Source organism: Felis catus, chromosome A1, assembly GCF_018350175.1.
Source record: "Felis catus isolate Fca126 chromosome A1, F.catus_Fca126_mat1.0, whole genome shotgun sequence".
Taxonomy (NCBI): Eukaryota; Metazoa; Chordata; class Mammalia; order Carnivora; family Felidae; genus Felis; species Felis catus.
The window spans coordinates 31,237,647-31,255,574 of NC_058368.1; the positions used below are offsets into that span (position 1 = coordinate 31,237,647).

A 17,928-nucleotide genomic window follows, 5' to 3' on the forward strand; every position below is an offset into this window, starting at 1 on the left:
TCCAAACCAGGGGTCACACTCTCAAATACCAACAGAGCCAGGCTGGCACCTAAGTGAACAAAGTTGGACTGGGTTTAATTTTTCCCACGTAGGCTCCATTTAATTGCATATTTATCTATGAAGGAATGTTTTTACACTAAGGAATACATTTTTCCATTTTCTAAAAAAAAATTATTTAGAATTTTGGTCCACTTCTCTTTTGATAGTGTCAATGAAAAATTGCACCGGAATTAAACAGGAAAGGAAAACTTTATTCAAGATTATAACAATAGAGGTGAAGACCGTTGCCACAGGAAAAAGACACTGAAGTCAACTTTGCTGAAACAGAAAGTAGGAGGATTCTTAAATGCTGGAGAGCAAGCTAATGAAAAATATAGGGGAACATTGGGGAAGGCTGGTCTATGTGGTTAGGCCATCTGTGTTGAGTTCCTATCATCCCAGAGAGATTGGGATACAGGGGTACTAATTCTTTTGATTATTACATTTGAAAGGAATAGCCCCCAGGTCTTTGAGAAAGACCTTCCAAGGTTACAAAAATGGGCAAGAACTTGGGAGAAGACTTACATCTCAGAGGGGCAGAGAAAAAATTCAGAGGACTAAGTTTTCTAAATAAGTAAGCTCAAAAAAAAAAAGAAGGTCAGAGACCTATTACCAGGAAGAAGCCTATACGAAATTTAGTTAAACCAGGGGGAAACTTAAGGCCTTCATGGTCAACAGTGACATAGCTGTAGGGAGATATTTCTCTTATACTAGGAAGACAACAGTGTAAATGTGATAACTGGCAAGGACCAGCAGGTTAATGTCCTGGGAGATGTTAGTTGTCCTGATGAGGAAACCTGAAGCCTGCAAGCCTCATCTAAAGGGAGCAGTAGTACACTGCCCCAGCTAGTGTTCTCAGAAGGAACTGCAGACCTAGTTTTGCCAGATCTGTTAATTTTTCAGGAGTATCCATATTTTTATCTAGGCAATTAATTTAAAGTTTTTCATCACTTTGAAATACTAGCAATAGACAAACCTGGCCAGTAAGTGACCAAGCTATCATCTCTGGCCAAAAAAAAAAAAAAAAAAAAAAAAAAAAAAAAGTGTGTGTGTGTGTGTGTGTGTGTGTGTGTGTGTGTGTGTGTGTGTGTAAAAGCATCCTAAGAAGAGAAGAAAGAGGGGAAACTGCCCTTTTTATTCAGGGTTTGGGGATAAAAGAAGTGAAAAAGTGAAAAGACAGTTTAAAGGGAGGATTAAGGACTGTCTGCATGGGTAATGGATCATGAAATCAACTTGACTCCAAGCTTCCCTTCCACTGGAATCATAGGAAGCTTAAGGCTTGGAGTCAAGTTGATTTGATTCAAATTAAAAAAGAAATTTGATATTTTCTTTTCAGTGAAATTTGTGGAGTAAGAATCATACCCAGATAAAATGCATGTGTGATTTTACTGTTCTCATAGGTTACTTCATATAATAGGTATGTTCATTAAGGAGAGAGGGATATGATTCATATTCTACCATTCTAACAAAAATATTAATATTACTTGTTTTCTATAACTGATGTCACTCTCTTGGTTAACCCCCATTCCCATCTATAGGGTACAGCATAGGAGCTGAAGGACTTCAAATTTGCCAAACCAGTCTTTCCATTTTTCAGACTTTCTTCTTTGCCTTTTCAGTCTCTTTTGAATCCCATAGTCAGAATTTTAAAGTTAAATCTTCAAGTCAGGGCTGTCTCTCTTACTTCAAAAAGGTCACCATTTCTTCTCCCTTTTTTCCTTTTTTCAAGTGGCGCCTGGTTGCAGGAAAACACATATTCTTAGTGAAAGAAAGAGTCTCACCAGTGTGCACTAGAATCTGATTGTCCTGGTTCTTTATCTTGGGCATCAAACTTATAATAAGTATTACATCACAAAGACCGGTATGTGTAGAGTTTAAGAGCACAGAAAGTAGGATAATATTGCCTAGGTTCACAGCTCAGCTTTGCCACTTATTAGCTATATGACACTGGGTAATTAAACTTTCTGCATCTTAATTTTGTCCTGTACAACAGGGAGATAAAAATAGTACTTACTCATGGAGGTTTAAGAGGATTGAATTATTTAATATGATCCAATTATTTCATATGAGTGCCTGATCTATGGCAAGTTCTCACTAAATATTATCTATACTACATTCTATGACTGATGCCAGCTGAGGAGTGGTTGGTGATGTACTGACATCTCTATGGTTGTTGCTATTGCTTCTGGTGAAGATGATACACATACATACATGGTCCCTTCCTTGCCCCAAACCATGGCTATATGGTCAATATCTTCATAATTGTCCCAGAAGTTCTTTGCTATCTTCACCACGAAAGACATTGGTAGGTTTGGTTAATTCAATTATGATACATGACTCAGTTAATGATTATGACCAGTAGGAATTTAGAATCTATTTACTATGAAAATATTATAAAGTTATTTAAACTTTTGTCATTTCCATTCAAATAGTACTTACTGAACATTCATGATCTGCAAGAAAGCAGGTTAAGAGCTAGATATGGGAAAAGGGCTTACTCAAATTATAAAAGCATAATTTCTACTTCTTTAGAGTTGACTGTCATCAAGAAGTAGAGACAATTATATTCATATGCATAACACCAGAAATAAGGCAAATGTACCTTAGTTCAGAAAAGCATTTTACGTAAATACTAATACCCACACAGAATAAGGCATTTCCACTGAGAAAAATGCCTCTAAGAAGAGGTAGCACATACAGTTTAAAACATCTGTAGGGATTCAATTATCAGAGAAGAAACACAATTATAATAGGGTAAATATCATTAGGGAAGATGTGATTAGTTTTTCTTTTTTAATAATTCTTAATTTGAGACCTGTTTTGGGGTTGGGACTAGAGATAAAGATTGGATAAATTACACGAGGGAGTAACAAAGGATATACTCTGGGCTTTACTCCCTGAGCAATGAAGAGGCTTCAAAGGTGCACAAATGTGTGAAGACTCACATTTGTGTTTAAGGATAAATACTCCACTGATAAATGTAACATAGAACTGAAAGAAGAAAAGTTAGAAACATGTGGACTAAATAGTTTCACTTGCAAAATTTTCCCTAATGTCCCTAATGGGCATTTATTTATTTATCTTGAGAAGTTGGGTGCATTTGAAATCTATTTATTTACGTTGATTTTAGTTGTTGGAAGAAAAGGGTGTATGAGGAACTAACCCGGTTGCTTAAGTAACAAGTTCTCTTTGCTGGGTTGTTTTACATCTCCAACGTGCATATATATATGTGTGTGTATATATATATATATATATATATATATATATATATATATATACACACACACACACACACACATACATGTGTATATATATATGTATATATACACGTATATATACATATATATACACATGTGTATATATATGTATATATACGTGTATATATATATATATATATATCACAATAATTCTGAATTGATTTTGAGTGACTTAAACTCAAAACTTAAAGGTAAAATGAAGACTAAAGGAAATGGAAAAATATCTCTATTGTTAAATAAGGAAATAGAAGAAAAGATAAAACTCTGAACCTAGTGTCACAAAAGAAGCAAAATATGAGTGTTGATAAAAAGCACTAGGTTAGCGTGTACAACTGGACAGAACTTCAATAATGTGATTTAGAAGCTAAAGACTAATCTGTCAAAAGTATCTCTTTGCCAAAAGGTTATGGCGGTCACCATTTTATATAAAGTTCCATTAGGGATAATGTGTTCATTCCAGAAAATGTTTATATATTATTTTATAGGAGTTTCCTCCAAGTATAAATTCAACTCTCCAGAAATATTTCTTGGAAATTGTTTTCTTTTTTTTTTAACATTATAGTGTAGATAATGGAGTCGGCTATATTATAATCCTCAGTTCTGAATTATTTGTCATTGTATTTGTCTTTTCCCTTTAATAATGATTGCCTTTCCGTTCCCATATCCACTGGCAAGTGTTCCTTGTTTTCATAAAATGTGTATTGTTATCTTGTGTGCATATATTTTAATATACATAAGTTGATTGTGCCATAGATCTCACTAAACATTTTTTCCCATTAAGCATTACACTTTTTTTTAAGTTTTTATTTTAACTCCAAGTAGTTAACATACAGTGTTATATTAGTTTCAGGCATACAATATAGTGATTCAACACTTCCATACATCACCCCAGGCTTGTCACGACAAGTACACTCTTCAATCCCCATCACCTATTTAACCCATACTCCCATCTCCTTCTTCTCTGGTAACCATCAGTTTGTTCTCAATTAGGAGTCTATTTCTTGATTTTTCTCTATTTCTCTTTTTTCCCTTTTCCTCATTTGTTCTGTTCCTTAATTCCACATGAGTGAAATCATATGATATTTGTATTCTCTGACTTCACTAGCATTACACACTCTAGCTCCATCCATGTTGTTACAAATGGCAATATTTCATTCTTTACTATGGCTGAGTAATATTCCATTGTAGATATATATATGTACTACCTGTTCTTTACCTATTCATCCATCTATGGACACTGGGAGGCTTTTATCTTGGCTATTGTAAATGCTGTGATAAACATAGGAGTGCATGTATCCCTTTGAATTAGTGTTCTTATATGCTTTGGGCAAATACCCAGTAGTGTTGAGTAACTTTTTGAGTAAAAAAAAAAGTTTTTCTCAAAAACTTTGACTTGTTCCTTTCAGAAATATTCATTTTTACTAATTTTGTATTTCTTACTTTTATACCATCACTTTTAGTCTCTCCTTCCCAAAGAGCCCCCTTTAATAATTCTTGGAGGGCTGGTTTAGTGGACATAAAATCCTTCAGTTTTTGTTTTTCTGGGAAAGTTTTTATGTCTCCTTTTCTGAATAATAATCTTGCTGAGTAGAGGATTATTGGCTGCAGATTTTCCCCATTCAGGAATTTAAATATATCATGCCACTCCCTTCTGGCTTGCACATTTCTTTTGTAAAGTCTCTTGTTAGCCTTATGGGTTTTCTCTTCTAAATTACTTTCTTTTGTCTTGCTGCTCTTAAATTTCTTTATCACTATATTTTGCAACTGTAATTATAGTATGTCTTGGTGTGGTCTGCTTTTGTTGATTTTGATGGGAGTTCACAGTGCCTCCAGGATCTGGATGTCTTTTTCCTTCCCAAGATTAGGGAAGTTTTCAGCTATTATTTCTTCAAATAAATTTTCTTCCCTCTTTTCTCTTTTTTCTTCTTCTGGGACTCCTACAATGCAAATGTTGTTGCAATTGACAGAATCACTGTGTTCCATAAGTCTATTCTTGTTTTACGTAATTATTTTTTCTCTCTTTTGTTCAACTTGGTTACTTTCCATTACTTTGTCTTCTAGGTCACTAATTCTTTCCTCTGCTTCTTCCATCTTGCTGTTCATTCCATCAAGCATGTTTCTCATTTCATTTATTGAGCCCTTTACCTCTGCTATGTTATTCCTTATCTCTGGGTTAAGGGTCTCACTCATGTCTTCCACTCTTTTCTCAAGTCCAATGAGTATCATTATGATAATTGCTTTAAATTCTTTACCAGGCAAGTTACTTATATCTGTTTTGCTTAGCTCTCTGGACATTCCTTGTCCTATTCTTTCATTTAGAGTAAATTTCTCTGTCTCTTCATTTTGTCTGCCTGTCTGCATTGCTTTAAGGATGTCAGCTATGTTTTCTGGTCTTGAAAGTGGTGAGTTTACGAAGAGAAGGTCCTAGAATGTCCTGCAGTGCCATGTCTCCTGCAACAGAACCTAGTGCTTCAGGAGAGTATCCTATGTGTTTTGTGTCTCAGTCACTTTTCCTTCAGATGACTGTATGGACTGTCTGTTGTAGACTGTGTTTGCTCTCTGTGGTGTCAGTGGGACCCAGGCAGGCCAGCTCTGAGGGATCATGCCCACTAGGTAACTTGTAAGCAGGGTGGTGGTGTTAGCAAAATTTGCACTGGGTCACTAATTCTATGCCAGATCCCCGAAAGTACTATGGTAGCTGGCGACCACACAGGGGTGGCTGGGGACACAAGGCTGAGGGCACTGGCTGGTGATGGCTGTGCACTCAGCAGCTGGACACAGTGTGCATGGCTTTAACAAAATTTGCTCTGAGCCCAGGGCTGAGGCTAGCAGGCATGGAGTGGGTGAATCCTTAGGAGAACTCACTGGCATGGCTCACTGCTAGCAGACTAGGTAGTAAGTATCTGTGCAGCTCCACCTCCTACACATGGCCCCGTGTTTATTCTGAGGGTGAGGGAAAATGGCACCTGCCATAAAGATTAAACTTTTAAATTCCCTCCTTGTTTTTATATGTAGATATATTGCATTGCCTTTGACTTCTACTTGAGTTCTGTGGAGTGTATTAATTACACTTTATCAATTCCGACAGTGATGGACACCATGATTAACTCTAATTCCCTACACTCACAAGAGTGCTGTCGTGAATACTCTTGCATGTTTCCATTAGAAATCTCTATGATAATCTCCTAGGAGTGGCATTTGTGGGTTATAGGCTGTACTTACTCATATGAATTATAAACAATGTGATCTCCAGAATAGATATGCCAGCCTCTCTCTTACCAGCAGTGCATGGACATTCCTGTATTTCTACATCCTCACCAACACTTGCAATAACCCAGCTTTCTAATGAATGTAAAGTGATATCATATCATGTTTTCATTTTCAATTCTTTGTTTATTAAATTAATAAATGAATTTGAGCATGTCTGCAATATGCTTGTTAGCCTTTTGTGTTTTCTCTCCGGGGAACTGCATATTCTATTTTTCTAATAAACTGGTGCCAAAAAATTGATATACAGAAATTCATTATTTATTCTACATATATGTCTCCTCAACATTTTCAGGCCTCCCAAAAACAACTTTTCAATCTTTTGAATAACTGTAATCTGTTATCTTGGCCTTAATAATTTTTCACTGAGAACAAATGCTTAATTTTGTTTTAATGAAACTCTCAAAATGTTAATCTTTTCTATTTTTGCTTTGAGATTTTTTGGGGGGGGGGCACAGAATTCTTCCTCACTCTAAGGTAACAAAAGTCACTACCTTATCTCAAATTAATTAAAAATTTTACCACTCACATTTTTATTTCTAAGTTTTACTTTAAAGCACCTGTACCCATGCAATCTTATGGAAGTAATCATTTTACATGTCCTTTAAAACAGGGAAAAGTGAAGATAGGAAACAGAAAGGATAAAAATTCATCTAAAAAAAATAACAATACATAGTTCCTTGATAGAAAACAATACAGAGAAGGGTATATCCAAAGGATCAAATCACATAAAAGTTGTTAAATAGTGGTGGTATGGACTGAACGAGGCCTTACCAACCCCATTCATATATTGAAACTCTAACGTGACTATATTTGAAGATAGGGCCTTTAAAAAAGCAACTGAGTTAAAATGAGGCTATTAGGGTGACCTTAAGTCAATCTGACTGGTGTCCTCTTCAGAAGTGGAGATTAGGATGTACAGAAAGAACCACAGATGCCCCTGCAGAGAGAGGAAACCATCTGACGATACACTGAGAAGGGGGCATCTACAAGCCTGGGAGAGCTAGGCTTCAGGAGAAACTGCTGACACCTTGATCTCAGAACTCCAGGCTTCAGAGTTTAGTAAATAAACTTCTGTTGTGGAAGCCACCCAGCCAGTGATACTTTGTTATAAGCAAGAGTAGACACTTCATTTAACATGGATCTACCAAACTAATACAAGTGGATTAACATGAAAGTGAAACTTCAGATGGAATTTCCAGAAAACATTCCTGCTACTAAATAATATTGGAATTATAAGACAATTACTCCAACTAAATGATGGAAATAGCATCCCTTGAAAAGATTTACAGCTACTAAGTGATAAATGCTAAATATCTTGTGCTTCAAGTGGTGTTTAACAGATGGGGCTGTGGATTGTTAGCTCATTTGTAGCACTAACTTCCATGTTCTATTAACTATTGTTCATTGTTTACTGAGTTATGCTGTTCTAAGAAGAAATGTGAATGGTGAATATACTGGAGAATAACAACATAGCTGTACATAAACAAAAGTAGCTGTTAGCTTAATTCCCCTTAAATAACAGTTTTAAGAAAGCACTGATCCGCTCTACTCAAATAAATCATTTATTCTTTAACCAAACATAAGTTGAAGAGTAACTTCTATTTCTTAGTTCCTTTGGTTCTCTTTGGCTCTCTAGTTCCCATTTAATAAATAGTTCTTTATTAGGATAACAGTGACTACTATCCTTATGCAAATAAAAGTGAAGCATATTTCCACTTGTTATCAATGCTCTGACAGCAGAAGCTTAAGTTCAAAATAATGTTGTTTTTTTTCCTTAAATAGACCTCTTTCAACCTTTAGAAACTCTGTCGGTCTGAGATAGGTTTCTTAATATATTCAATGCTTTGATGATAACCAGCGCCAGGGCTGTATGCAACTGTCAATAAATACACATGGTGAGAAAAAGCATTATGAAATAACTCAAGATAAAATTTATTGGTGAGAACTGGAGCCACTATCATCACTCAACTGTCTCCTTTCATTTCGCCTAGGAATATGGCTTTTAAATTTTTTTTTTAACTTACCAAGGAGCATATTGCAGAAGCTAAAGAAATGGTAAGGACTCACTCATTGATTTATGTAATGCACAAGCCTCCTGGCCTTAACTGGACTGAAGTTTACCTGAGTAATTCTTATATACCTAGACGATGACACCCTTCTTAAAGTGGTGATAAAACACCAACTCTGTCCAACGTTAAACCAGCCAGGCATAGAGGACAGCCACCTTCTCTCATCCTCATTCCTGTTGATAAGATTATATATCACTGGGACAACAGCATGTCTAATTCAAAATACGAAATGCCTCTTTGTTCTCTCACATACACTGAGGAAAAACATTTCGAAGTTTCCCAGCTCCCTGAGACTAATCATGACAAGTTGATTCTCATCAGGTGACAACCATTTTACTTGGGCCTATCAGAATATGTGCACTATAAACCAATTTGAAATGTCTTGAGATGATATGGCTTTCAGAATCTTATTACCTTATCTTTATTTTCACAGAATAGGGTCAACAACTGGGAGGAACATATTATGAAAGGGCATATGAAGGTAGTCTGTCTTTCTCATTGTTGCTGTGTTGTTCCCAGCTCTTGTGTGTCCCCATTCCATTCTAGCCCTCACTCCTGCTATCTCACAGTACAATGAGCATAGCACTGGTGTTGTCTTGATCTGGATTCAAATCCTGACTTTGGCACTTAATATCTGAGCCACTTTTGGGAAGATATTTAACTTTCTGAACTTTAATATCTATATCCATAAATGAAGTTAAGAACATTTACCTCATAGTGTTCTTGTAAGAATGAATTAAAATTATGAATTGATACTTCAGATACTTAGCATAGTGCCTGGAAAATGTGTGCCTCTTAATAAATGTTAGTATGTTCAAACTCTGTCTATATGTAGGAAAGACATTTTATAGATATCAAAGATTATTAACACTTAATTTCAAGTATTTTTAAAAGGGAGACGAATTTGTTTTGATTCAAAAGACGGAGAATCCAATGTTTTAGAACTCAAGATATAAGCAAGAGTAGACACTTCATCTAACATGCAACTTAGTATGTGCATCTAATGCCATAATGAAAGATATGTTTCCTATTGTCTTATTATAGAAAGCCTCATTCTATATTTTTCTTATTAACTCTTTAATTGCCTGAGTTAATATAGTTTTAAATTTTACGATATTGAATTGTGCCATGTTCCATTGCAAAAACTGCTCTAACAATTTTTCCTTTCAAATGGTAGAATAATGAAGTCTGAGGATGCTGGGATATACAGGCTGCAACATTTGTCTTCTGAATTTATGCCAAATCCTTGACTGCATATGTACCAGCCAATATCTCAGGATTCTGACTTCCTTTTGGATTTTGATACTTTTAGCTTTGGCTTGAAATAACTTTCCCAGTCCCTTAAGAGTAAGGCCATGTTTTTCTATCTCTTGTTTTTAGTACTGACTTACCAAAGCGCTGTTTCTAGTAATGTTCATAACCTTCCAGGAAATAGGTCACCTGACTTGGGTGTGCTTTAGATCTTTTTTCACAGAAAGCTTTTCGGTTGCAAACCTTTGGACTCTATGCAAATCAGCTCTAAAGCCCAGAACTGGCCTGACTGAGGAAATAAGTACTTGGGTACTGTTCAAAGTATGTGTGCTAAAGGTCCAGTTTATCTGTCTGATTGACTTTTTAAAATTTCTGATTTATCACAGATAGATATTTTTTTTAAATGCTGTGTTAATTTCACCTTATTTGACTGGGTCATGGAATACCCAGATACTCAAACATTATGCTGGGTACTTATATGACAGGGTCTCTTAATGAAATTAACACTTAAATTGGTACACTGAGTAAAGCAGATTGTCCCTCACTTTATTTGGGTGGGTCTCATCCAACCACCCGAAGGCCTAAGTACAACAAAAAACCAGACCCTCTTTCCAGTAAGAAGGAATTCCTCCTGCTTGACTGATTTTGAGGTGGGACATTGGCTTTTCCTGCCTCCAGATTTAAACTGGAATGTCAGCTTTTCCTGAGTCAAGCCTATTGGCCTTCAAACCAGAACTAAGCCATCAGCTCTTCTGCGTCCCCAACGTACTGACTCATCCTGATGGTGAGACTTGTATACCTTCATAATCTCATGAGCTAATTCTGTATAATGAGCATAGTATTATAATATATAATGTATATGTTATATGTATATGTTATATGTATGTATATATTATATATTATATATTATATATGTATGTATATTATATATGTATATATTATATATGTTTATATGTATGTATATATTATATATATATAATGTATATATTAGAGACAGAGGTATGTAGAGATACATAGACATATATCCTATAGGTTCTATTTCTCTGGAGAATTCTGACCATACATATAATAAAATTATTTCTTACAAAAATTAAATAATTAAAACCAAACATGCAGAACACAAGGTCCAATTTTTATTTTTAGTATTACTCATTTAAACAGATGTGAAATTATTCTGTAAAATTGCTCTAAAAGTTTGTAAGTGCTTTCTCTCCATTTCTGTTCTTACTTTATTGGTAACCATTAAGGAACCATTAAGCTCATGGATGCACACATGTCTACAGTCTAAACTTTGAGCAGCACTATTCTAATATATTTTAATATATCACTAGTGAATATGTATGTAAACCTTTCTTTTGAAGTAAGGAAAGGTTGTAGAAGAGTAGTTAAATTGGCATAGATCCTTTACAGTATTAAAAATATTCTGAACACACCCAGTATTGAACTTCCAGTATTTGTTACACTAAACACATGAGTAATACAAAATCAGTAAGACAAAAACATTTCCTTAGTGCAAAGAAGTAATCCTGCTTTCAAGGAGAAAGGGATGATAGGAAACATGTAAGCAAAAATTCATTTAAGCAAAAATGTAGCACATATTAAATTGCCAAGATGTGTGATATTTTATTTCGTAAAGATAGAAATCGGTATTGTTTGCACAATTGGCTTTCTTTCCTTAAACTCTGCAATCATTATGGAAGATGTGGGATAAAATGGACCTTGTAGAATGGGCAAGCCAGACAAGTGTAGACAAAAAATAATATTCCCCAAAGAAGTAAGAGATGATTAATAACACACCAATAGGCATGAGCGTGATGTGTCAATGGAAGAGTAAGGAGATGCATGGCCAAAATGTTAGAAAGAAGTATTCTGAGAAATACCATTGAGGCCAGGTAATGGACAATTGTGGAAAAGCAAGATGAGATGATTTATCTACTGGTAGAAATAGTAAGTTCCAGAGGTTGTGAACAGGACAGTGGCATAACAAATGCTGTGTATTAGTACTGAAGGCAACATGCCACTGCTATCAGGAAAAAAAAAATTGGGAGTCAAGAAAAAATCAATATGATGGTGTCGACAGTTACCTTTGACAATTCAGACACAGTTGATGACATTTTCAACCAATATTGTTTTGTTTTGTTTTGTTTTGTTTTTGTCATCAAAATAGGCTTGAGACTCAGTGAATATGTCTTTTTCACTTCTCAAGAACAAAGGTATTTGACATCAAAGGAAGAAGATAAATGCTTCACATGAAGTAGACTTTGAGGTCTTTGAGAGTTAATACTCATGGTGATGATGGGTATTCTTTCCCATGAAATTTAGAAGATACCTAGCCATAGTCGTGTCCAGTGAAAAGTAAACTTGAGCCAAACTTCCCAGTGCTTTCCATGTACCGTGACACTAGAACTCACACCTCCTCTTTTGGAGCTTTCAGAAGGACAGCGAGAAAGAGGTAAATACCTTTGACATCTGGCTGAAACCTGATGTGTTTTTACAAAACACAGAGATAGGACTGGGTCTTTATTATCATGTGAACAGCAACGGAGAAGCTACAATGGGAAAGGTGAAAGCTGACCCTGCATGAATTCTAAAACAAAAACTAGAGAGAGAGGGGGGAAACTATAGGAGATCTAATGTAAGAATTAGGAAAATGGAGTTGGGGGCATATAGGTGGCTTAGTTGGTTAAGCCTCCAAATTCTGCTCAGGTCATGATCTCACAGTTGGTTGGTTCGAGCCCCACCTTGGGCTCTTTGCTGACAGTGCAGAGCCTGCTTGGGATTCTCTCTCCCTCTCTCTCTGCTCCTCCCCTGCTCCTGCTTGCTCTCTCTCTCTTTCAAATAAACATAAAATTCTCTCTTTCCCTCTGTTCCTCTCCCCCATGTGGTCTCTCTCTCCAAAATGAAAATTTAAAAAATTAAAAAGATAAAAAGATTTTGAAAATAAAAAAAGGAAAATGGCTTTGGGGCTACAGGGGAGATCTATGCAAAAACAACCTCTAAAATCCAAAAGAGTAAAGCCTCGCCTTCCCTATCCTTTTCCCCCCAACCCTCCAAACTTTGTCCCCGGTTTTGTGGATTACGTGTGGTGAATTAGCTCAATTTCAAACTCCTACACCGCTATTGTCCTACAGCCTCAAATAGTTAGAAAAATAAGCATGTCCATCAGGGGTCACTCTGTGATAATCCAGAAACATTGTTAAGCAAGGGTTAGGGACAGGAGGGGACACAGAGGAGAAGGATAGCACATATTCTTGTGGTCTGGTGGATTGTGGACTTTTAGGGAGATTTAATAGGCAGTAAACTCTCTTCAAACTTAAGAGACTAAATTGACTTGTTCCCTGAGGCTAATAAGTACCTGTCCAGAATTTAAAAAGAGGCTAGGTCACAAGAGTTTTATTAGAAAAACTATTCTTGTGTAAAATGAAGAACATAAAGACATCAGAATCCTAGAAGAATATAGTAATATCAATTAATTCCATGAGCAAGTATTTACTGAACGTCTATGTTCAGAGTACTGTATTAATCACTGCCACTGAGATGCTAGATAATCTGGAGAGACATAAATGGCAAATACAAGGTATTATACATTGTGTTATATAATGAGATGCTAAATTCTGTGATACAGACGTTAGGAGTCAGAAAATGAGGGAAAGGGTATCAGTGTCGAGAGATAAGGGAGAAGAGAATTCTTCCAGGAGATGAAGCCAAGTTAGCCATAAATGACAAGTAATATGTGAATAGGCACATATTATGGAAGACACAAAGGATCCAGTTATGGATGATTATATTCAGAACTCCAGGCGCTGCATAGGATCCTTTTCTTGGAAATAAGCTAAGCTTATTCCAAGTCCAAGTGAACTGAGAAAATTCATCCCCCCTCACAAAGAACTATCTCATTGCCTGAAAGTACTCATTTTATCACTATAATTTGTGTTAGCGTACTCAAAATGTCACATCAATTTTAAGAGTTTATCCACGTGATTTATACATCAGACTTTCTTTGGCATCCAAAATCTCAACTTTCCTGTTCACACTTCCTTATTTGTTCCTAGTCACAGACTGCCACAATGACTGCTTCCTTGCTCCTGTTTTATTGCTTCCCCCTCATTGATAAATACAGGCAAACAGGAACGGCATAACTTATTTACAGATAAGAAGCTTACTATTTATGATCAATAATGTTATATCTCTTTGATCTGGCAACTCAGCTAGAACCATAACAGCCAGAATTTATTACTAGTAAATCAATATGAGGTTCCTCTGCCATGCATCTCTTTCAGAATCTGTGTAAGTGTAAGGGTTAGCATCATATAATGAGTCCATTCTCTTCTAGATATCTGCATGTTTTTGGATATTGTAAACATGGGAATTAATTTTTCACAAGAGAATCTAGACTACATCTTCAGGGAATGACATGTCTATCACTTAGTGGTAGCTAAGGTGCTGGTTCTAAAGTTGTCTTAAGATTGAGTATATGCTGGGGCGCCTGGGTGGCGCAGTCGGTTAAGCGCCTGACTTCAGCCAGGTCACGATCTCGCACTCCGTGAGTACGAGCCCCGTGTCAGGCTCTGGGCTGATGGCTCAGAGCCTGGAGCCTGTTTCCGATTCTGTGTCTCCCTCTCTCTCTGCCCCTCCCCCGTTCATGCTCTGTCTCTCTCTGTCCCAAAAATAAATAAACGTTGAAAAAAAAAAAATTTAAAAAAAAAAAAAAAAGATTGAGTATATGCTGTGAGAGAAATTTCTTAAACATTTTAAGGGCAGTATCTGCATGCTAAAATTTCTTTTCCATGTCACAGGTGCAAATGAAAAGCATTCTATTCACAAACTGATGCTCGTTTCTCATTGATTTGTTTCCTGTGGGATTTTATTGTCAGGTATATGGGGTTCTGCTTTAATTCCTGGATTCCAATGAGGTGAAACTCCCTGGCATGTCTCAGGAACTAGAGCATGTTAGGCAAACAGAGAAATAGTACTTGCCTTAAATTGTACTCGGATGATCTTTGCTTTGATTTTGATGGATCACCTAGCAATCTCTGTGAGTTTTAAGCATCTACATTTTCTGGGTTCCTGGTCACAGCTGTAGTCAGTTACCCTGACAGGTCCAAAGAATGTATGTAATGAAACACTTTCTTTTGCCAGGGTAATAAAAGACTATAAAGCTTCTAGGAGATCCATGAAAACTGATAGCATCCTTGATGGGCTTATAGCTTAGAGATCTCATCAGTATCTACCTCTGTCATAATGTATAACAAAAAAGAAAAAACACTGGAAAACTGACTTGTTTCAGGAGGTGACTGCGACATTCTCATAATCGGATCGGAGATTCTATCATTGTTATCTTAGCAACAAGACACTGCCTTACTTCTGAGACCACCTTGGTGGAAATGATTTTAAGCAATTCATGTTCTCAGCCTGTCTGCCTCCCACACCAACATATTCTCAGTGGCTTGTATAACCACAGAAAACGAGTTTGTATTTTCCTTGATAGCTCTGGAAATGTGACTCAAAGGGGTTATTCACAGAGCAAAAACGGAAATAGGTGTAAGTTGATAGACTTATCTGAGTCATTTAGAAATTAATTGTAAGTCTTTGGTGTTATCTTAACGTGAGAGATACGTAGAGCTGTGAGCTGCAGAGTAATAATAACAACTTTTAAAATCAGAAGGGCCACCTTATGTGATGGCAAGTGAACATATGCGCAGGCATCTATATGGGAATTTTGCCTCATGAGATGACTTTATTATTGAATCTTACAGGACACTTGAGCTGCACTGTTCATCAAAAGATCTCAAGTTATTCAGATAGGACATTAATGACACATAGAAGGCAACATTGAAGCAAAGTCCCCTAACCCGAATAAATTGAATGACAATGAACCAAATTGTCCATCCATATTTTGTATGGTTAAAAGGAGATTTTCTACTGTTGCATTTATTGATGTAAAACTTTCCCAAAATATTTGTAGCTCCTTGTAATACCAAGATATATCCTAATGATCTTTATTTGGTAGGCATCATACCTTTCTAGTTCTTTTCAATTGGTTAATCTAGTTTAGTTCTTCTGATGTCCTATAGTGTATATGTTCCCTTTTTCAGTAGATATAGACAAGTTTCTAATACATACCTGCTTCCCTTCTCTTCAGTTGTTTGTTTGTTTGTTTGTTTGTTTGTTTGTTTTAAATCATGGTGGTTGCCACAGGGGAAGTTGCTGGGGTGATGGCTGAAATACAAAAGGGAGATTAACAGTACGTTAGTCATGATGAGCAATCAGTAATGCACAGAACTGTTGAATCATTTGAAACTAATATAAAACTGTATGTTAATTATACTTAAAAACAAAAGAATGGTATTTACTGAAAAAGTTGTCCAAAAATAAATAAATAAATAAATAAATAAATAAATAAATAAAGTCATGGTACAGACACTATTTCTTTAGTAGATCATGGATTGGGGTTTAAGTTAAATTAAAGTTTCAATACCACATCTGCTACTTGCTTGCTGACAGATTTTGGACAATTCAAACTTGTTAAATCTGAATTTCTTTATTTACCAGATGTATAAATATAGTATTATATTATGCTATATACAAAACCAATAGGGCATTTGTGAGGGTAGATTTTATTTTAGAACAGTTCTTTGAAAGTATCTAGCTTAAAGTAAACAATATTTTTATGAACTAAGGGTAAAAAATATTATTCATAGGTACCTAAGCTACATTTGCTAAGTAAGGGTAACTACATAGATGAAATATTCTTCCCTGTCAGAATTCTATCCAGAACTAGGGACAAAAAGTCAAGTGTATTTTATATATTTAACTTTACTTCTTGATATTTATTTTTGGTGACCTGGGCTCAGTTAAGTATTGTTCAGAATAATATTATCTTTGTCATCAAAGACCCATGCCTAGAACTCTGAGATCATGAGTTTCATAATTGCACTTCACTCCTAAAACTTTAAACAATCTCCAACTATAGTATTGACTTATGATTCACAATTTATTATTTATTAATATTTTTGATTCATTAAGAGGGGTAAAATTACATCCACCTTCTAATAAAATTCAACCCAAGGGATAACTGTGAATAGAAACTGTGTCCACTGGATTGTCAAATATTAGTCATTTCTGTTTTACTTGATTAACTAAAACAACTGACTGGTGACTTCCTGGAAACAGTGGTCCCTCCAGGGCCACCCATGGGTCCCTTGGCACCCTGGTTGGAAGGCAATGCTCTACATAATTGACAAATAATTCTCACTCATGAATAAATAACTGTGCTGACCTCCAGGCTGTTGCCTATAGAACATGGTACAAATTCCTTCTATTTTTTACTTTTTAATCTTTCTTAAAGTATTTTACTATTTCTCCCTTCTGTCAAAACATATCAATGTTATTTTGAAAAACTTTGATCCATAATGCCACTGTTCCACCTTTTCTTCCTTTTCTGTATAAATATCCATCACTGCTGACATTTAATGTTCATGAATGATTGTAGCAGATTTCACTTATGCATGATTGGGTATGATTTTCTATATTTAGACATGTGTTTGGTTTATCCATAAAATTTCTCAAAGGTTGTTAAAGCAATCACATTTATTTTTATAGAATAAATTTGACCAAGATATTTAAAATATTTTTTCAGCTTATAAATATAAGTACATACTTTCCTGCCAATTAAAACAAACTAGTAAATCATTAGAATAGACATTTCACAAAATCTTATATGAAACACATTCAGAGAATTCAAATTAGAAGACCTGAGCAATGTCTTTTGATAAAACTGTACTATACTACAGCCTGACATCTTATAGATGTTGGACTCCTTGTTCTTGTAATATTTCACCTGCTGCAGATTGAGCCTTAAAAGATCAGTTGAGATGCCACATTACAGCTTTGCACAGATGTGGCCACCAATGTAGGGTTGCTTTAAGAGTTAGCTGGGTTTTTTGTTTTGTTTTGGGTTTTTTTGTTTTGTTTTTGTCTAGTGTGATTCAAATTACCTGTGGTTAATTCCCACAGAGAATTAAAGAATCTTATTAGGAAAC

At 35.6% G+C, this 17,928-nt stretch overlaps 1 long non-coding RNA gene across 2 annotated transcripts in view; it reads right to left on the reverse strand.

Annotated features, from left to right (window-relative positions):
* Positions 1 to 230: 230 nt before the first annotated feature.
* The window catches only part of LOC123384328, a 50,838-nt gene continuing 33,140 nt past the window's right edge, over positions 231 to 17,928 (reverse strand). For both annotated transcript variants that reach the window (XR_006595250.1, XR_006595252.1), the window contains exons 3-4: positions 16,010 to 16,105; positions 231 to 1,774 (exon numbers count right to left, since the gene is read on the reverse strand). This is a non-coding gene — a long non-coding RNA (uncharacterized LOC123384328). The remainder of the gene's footprint in view (positions 1,775 to 16,009; positions 16,106 to 17,928) is intronic.